Genomic DNA, 6,121 nt, shown 5'->3' with positions numbered 1-6,121 from the left:
ACCTTAGATGCATAATTCTAGGTGCCTATTGATTGAACACTAGATTTGAGTCCGAGTTAGATGCTATGCTAATAGGACCGGTAAAAGTCGAGTGATTGTCTGTCACTCGCGAGCTTATAGGAGTTGATTGTTTACTTCCTGCAATCACTATAAGGATCATGGGCGGATTTGTTGAAGTCCGTCTGTGTTGATGAACTTGATAAGGCCGAAGTGTGTGGTAGCGGTGGTTAAGCGTTTGAAAGCACTAGCCACATGCCGTAAATATGGTACGCGGCAAGCCTAGTAACTGATCGGCCCAACAAATGGACACACCCCCACTCTCTCGTAGAGATAGGAAGTTAAAATAAAAAAATCTTGTTGCAACAACCACGACTGTAGAGAGGGTCGGGCTCGATGTAGTCGGGGAGAGTGGCACTGATCCATAAACCGGAATGAGAAGCCAATGGTTGCTTGAGACTAACTCGTCAGTACTCCAAGCGTGTGTGTTAGGTTCTACCTTGCAAGGATTGAAATTCGGTTCGAACTGTTCCGCCTGTCACGGATAATGAGACTGCTTAATCCCTTTGCTGCATAGAGTAAGAAGTTGAATATTTATGATTCATAATATGGTTAAATGCAAATTTATGCCTTACCATGTTTGTGTAGATAGATGCTTACCTAGAACGGTTAATGCAACTAGAATCTGAAAGCTAAAATTTGACCTTAAGGATCTACTCTTTATTGCTTTTCAGCAAAACAAACTCCAAAACCTTCGCAAAGCTTCCATGTCTAGTTAAAAGGGCTATGCTATACCCTTAGACGGGTCAGTCTTGCTGAGTATTAGTATACTCAGACTTGCTTTTGATAATGTTTTCAGGAATGCCTTCTGATGATCACAACAATAGTATGACTTGGCCTCGTGCTTTACCTGCTGGTTGGACGATGGAATGGGAACCATCTACCAGCTATGGTTCAGATGAATGATGTCATGTTTGGGCTTATCATGACATCACCCCTATGACGTTTGTATATCGTGTTTTACTTTCCGCTGCAAGACTTCTTCTTTTTAGTTTGCTTCTTTGAAACCTCTTCCTTTTAAATAAAACTATAAAAGCTAAAGCTTCGGCTTGCTAGCTTCGAACCTTTGATGTAATTATACTCCTTATCTATGTGATGTAAAATTTTGTGGAATTGTTGTATCTCTGACTCGCATTCGTGCGGGATGTATAGTTGTATTACGATCCGATATCGAGTGGCTATATCAGGATTCTACCCAAAGGACCATTAGATATACTAGTTGAAGTGTTTGAAGCACTAAAACTGGTGTATCTCGAACTGGTTCTGCCACAGCTGGTATCAGAGCAGGCAAGTATACTCATGATGGTACAACAAACCTTAGAAAGGTTTTGAATAAAAGATGTGCTCAACAAAGTGTTTACAAAATGCGTCGGACTCGTTAAGGATTATGCTTAGACCGTAAAGCCCTAGGGTGACGATTTATGGGTATTACAAGGTGGCCTTTAACTATGTGTTTTCTGCAGGTACATTAACTATGTTTCAATAGGCTAAGAATGGTTAGGATCTTTCAACTAAATTATATAGAAAGAAAGCCGTATCTATGCCACCAAAATTAACCACGTAAGACCAAAGGTATTTGGCAGTTATTTTTGGTTATGAGGGCGATAGCACGTGCATACATTGTTGAAAACTTCAAAGTTTTGCTTCTTGAGTATATTTTAAGGACTCTTAGAGTGCTTGTGTTAATGGAATGGTGAGTGCCTTGTTCTAAAACCTAGTTAACCCTTGGACAGGTAAATTCTTTGAATTAGAATGAGTTTACCCTTGATATATTGTTCAAGGAATTCTTAAGTGATCAACTAGCCTTGTTTATAGTTTGATCATTTGTGATTCTTTTGAAACTTTACGTTTCAATGAATTGTTTTCTATAGCCTTTGTGTCCCTTTTTGGCAACATCTCACCATTTTAATTTTGCTTCAGATGGCTAATGTTCCGGGCACTACTTTGGATGGTGCGGGTCATACCCACACTAATGGACTCCACTGGGAGGGTTTTCCTCGTCTTATGTGGGAATCTCTTCAGCTCTTTTGTTACATGGAGCCGCCGCTATACGACTGCTACACCTACACAACAGAAGGAGTTACCCGATGCACCGTAAAGATGACCATACGACAACATCCTTTCCGAGCTCTTTGGCAGCCTATAGAGATAGAGGTGTTTGGGTACTGTTTCGCCGACACTATCGAAGCCGCCGCTCTAGAAGCCATTACTACCTTCTGCGAGCAGCATCCAAATGAAGTAGCGGAATACCCTATCGGCCTTTTCCCTGCTACAGACTACCATGACCCTGAATGGACTTTTAGAGTGGAGCACTGTGCACATTTACTTGGAGGTTCAGCCGGAGATATAGTGCGCATGATGGTCAGATTTATGAACGCTCAACTTCGCCTTCAGGAGCTACAACACCGAGGCATTATCCACTTGGCTAGTGAGGCACAAGTCACTCATAGCAAGTTGGATATAAACATTGCTCAAGTAGAGGAACTTCAGGCAGCAGTTACTGCCCGAGACGAGGTGATAGCCCAACATGAGGAGACAATCGGCCATCGGGAAGACCAAATTACCGAGAATGATGCTCTTCTTAGTCAGCGCAATATAGTGATAGAGTATCTTCAGGAGCAGGTCCAGGATCTCACCTTGGAGCTTAATGACGCTAACGCTTTCATTGAGTTTCTGCAAGTGCCGCCAGTACCACCTGAAATTCCAGAACCACCTGCGGGAAATGAAGAAGAAGATCCCGAGGAGATTGAAGGAGTATCTGAACTTGACTCTGAGCATGAAGGTTTAGAGCCCGAAGCTCAGAACAGTGACCCTTCTCTCGGTAGTGAGTCTTCAGTCGGCAATCTTGACGATTTCTAGATCGTCAACACTTTTGGAATTAACTCTCTTAGGAGTAGAACCATGTACATAGAGAGTGATGTAAGATAGGCTAGAAGGAAGCCAACTTGTTGTAACATATCCATAGCCATGACTGTAACATGAAGTTTGGGAATAAATGGCTTTGTTCTTGTGAAAATCTTGTCGTTCTTGCTTTTTGAGCTAAATCAGTTGGATGGAATGTGAGATGTGCATGTTGTTACAATCAACATCATTCTATTTGCAACTATCCTTATATTCCTTTGACATATTTTTCTTTGTGCCATTTGATAATGGAAGTAAAGGTAAAGTGTAATCTAACAGATATCTTCCATGATTCAGATGGTGGGCTCTACACGTGGTACCCCGGAGGGATTTAGCCATGGCCAGGCTAGTGGATCTCAGCAACCGCCGCCACCACCTCCTAGCTTGGCGGAAGTCATGGCTTTACAAACAGAGCTGATACGACAACTCGTACAGGGGCAACAAAATCAGCCACGTTCTCAGCAGCGAGGATGTGAGGATCATATTCCCCAAGTAGCTGGATACCAGGAATTCTTTGGTACTCAGCCCCCACTGTTCCACAAGACGGATGAGCCCCTAGACACAGATGCCTGGCTTCGGACCATTGAGTCGAAATTTGCTCTACTGCCAGTTCCATGCTCCGAAGCTAACAAGACTTTCTTCGCTGCCCAGCAGTTATGTGGCACTACCCGTATCTGGGGGGACAAATATCGCGCCATGCTACCAGCAGACCATGTAGTCCTCTGGGACGAATTCAGGACCGCCTTCAGGGCGCATCATATTCCCGAGGGACTTATGGACCAGAAGATGAATGAGTTCTTGGCATTGACACAAGGAACCCGCACGGTGCTTCAGTACGCACAGGTCTTCAACCACCTGTGCCAGTATGCTGGCTATCATGCAGATAGCGATACCAAGAAGCGGGATCGTTTCCGCCGCGGTCTCAACACCAAGCTCCAGGAGTGCCTCAATCTTGTTCGTCCTGACAGTTTCAATGAGCTTGTGAATCCAGCTATCACTCAGGATGATTGTATAGCAGCACATCGTGCTGAGAAGAAGAGGAAGGCACCAACTGGACCCTCGGGTGCGCAGCCACCGAGGTATCGTCTGGTGCAAAACACAGTTCCCAGGGCTCCACAGAGGAATTCGCCATCAGGCAGATGGGTTTTTAGGCCACCCCAGCAGCAAGGAGCAGCTAGACCTCCTATGCCTCAGCAACAACAATCTGGGCCACGACTAAATAATCAGCAACAACAGTTTGGACCAAGGCCAAATACTCAGCAACCCAGCCGTCCGAATGGTGATAATCGTTGTTTCACTTGCGGAAGTCCTGCGCACTTTGCCAGGAATTGTCCTCGTAACCAGAAGCCTGCCCAAGGCCAGAATGCTACTCATAACAACCAAGGCAAGGGCAAAAAGCAAGTTATGCAAGTCCGGCAAGGGAAGATCAACTTTATTACTCTTGCTGAACTTCCGGAGGGCGCCCCAATCATGTCGGGTACATTCTCTATCGATCATAAGCCTGCAATTATATTGTTTGATTCTGGCGCAACCCATAGCTTTATCAGTGATAAATTTGGGGCAAGACTGGGATTGAACTCAAATCCTACTAAGGCACCATATCTGATCACCACCCCTGGTGGTAAAATAACTTCTAACCAAATTCTTAGATATGTGCCAATCCAGTTGGGTAGCAAGTTGATTAAAACCGACTTGATCTCTTTAAGTCTAGAAGGTATGGATGTTATCTTGGGTATGGACTGGATGACCAAACATAGAGTGCTGTTAGATATCTCTTCCCGAGCTTTTGAGATCAGTTCACCATCTCAAGGAGCTACTACTCTTTATCTTCCACCACAAGAGTACACTACTCCTTGTACTTTTGCCATGAAAGATGTCAAGCTAGAAGACATTTCGGTAGTGTGCGAGTTCGCGGATGTCTTTCCAGATGACTTGCACGGACTACCTCCTGATAGAGATATTGAGTTTGTGATTGAGTTACAGCCAGGCACAGCTCCTATCTCTAAACGACCCTACCGGATGCCACCAAATGAGTTAGCAGAATTAAAGATCCAGCTTCAAGACCTCCTGAACAAAGGTTATATTCGACCAAGTGCTTCACCTTGGGGTTGCCCAGCCCTATTCGTGAAGAAAAAGGATGATAGCTTGCGGCTATGTATGGATTATAGACCTCTCAATGTGGTAACGATTAAGAACAAGTATCCTCTTCCCCGCATTGATGTCCTGTTTGATCAGTTAGCCGGAGCTAAAGTTTTCTCCAAGATTGATCTCCGTTTCGGTTACCATCAAATCAAAATCAGGCCATGTGACATACCAAAGATGGCTTTCTCTACTAGATATGGACTCTATGAGTATCTGGTGATGTCTTTTGGTCTTACCAATGCACCGGCTTATTTTATGTACTTGATGAATTTGGTGTTTATGCCAGAATTGGATAAGTTTATCATTGTTTTCATTGACGACATTCTAATCTACTCCAAGACTGAAGAAGATCATGCTAATCACTTGCGAGTTGTTCTACAACGACTACGGGATCCTTGCTTATATGCTAAATTCTCAAAGTTTGAATTCTGGTTGGATAGTGTGAAATTCTTGGGACATACTGTCTCCAATAAAGGAATATATGTTGATCCAAGCAAAGTGCAAGAAGTAATGGACTGGAAGCCCCCTACTTCAATTCATTAGATCAGAAGTTTTCTTGGTTTAGCCGGTTATTATCGCCGTTTCATTCCGGACTTCTCTAGAATAGCTAAACCAATGACGGAATTATTGAAGAAGGGAGTTATATTCGTTTGGGATGACAAATGTGAAGAAGCATTCCACACTCTTTGAGCGCAATTGAGCACTGCCCCAGTGCTGGCTCAACCAGATAATACCAAGCCATTCGATGTATATTGTGATGCTTCTGGCATCGGACTCGGATTTGGCCGGTCAAACCTCTCCCTCCCCTTTGACTCCGACCAAGGACTGGATTGCAAGGATTGCAATCTTTCCGAGGCCCTTTCTGTAAAAGTTCAAACCTCTTTCTTTTTCCTTTTCTAGTGAACTTTGATAAATCTTAGAAAAATGTAGAAAAATCAGAAATATGCCAAATTAATTTTGTTTGATTACTTGTTAGTAGCTCTATTTATGATGCTATGAGTTTGTTATGAAACTTTGTATA

Source organism: Panicum virgatum, chromosome 5N, assembly GCF_016808335.1.
Source record: "Panicum virgatum strain AP13 chromosome 5N, P.virgatum_v5, whole genome shotgun sequence".
Taxonomy (NCBI): domain Eukaryota; kingdom Viridiplantae; phylum Streptophyta; class Magnoliopsida; order Poales; family Poaceae; genus Panicum; species Panicum virgatum.
This window is presented reverse-complemented; position numbering follows the sequence as displayed.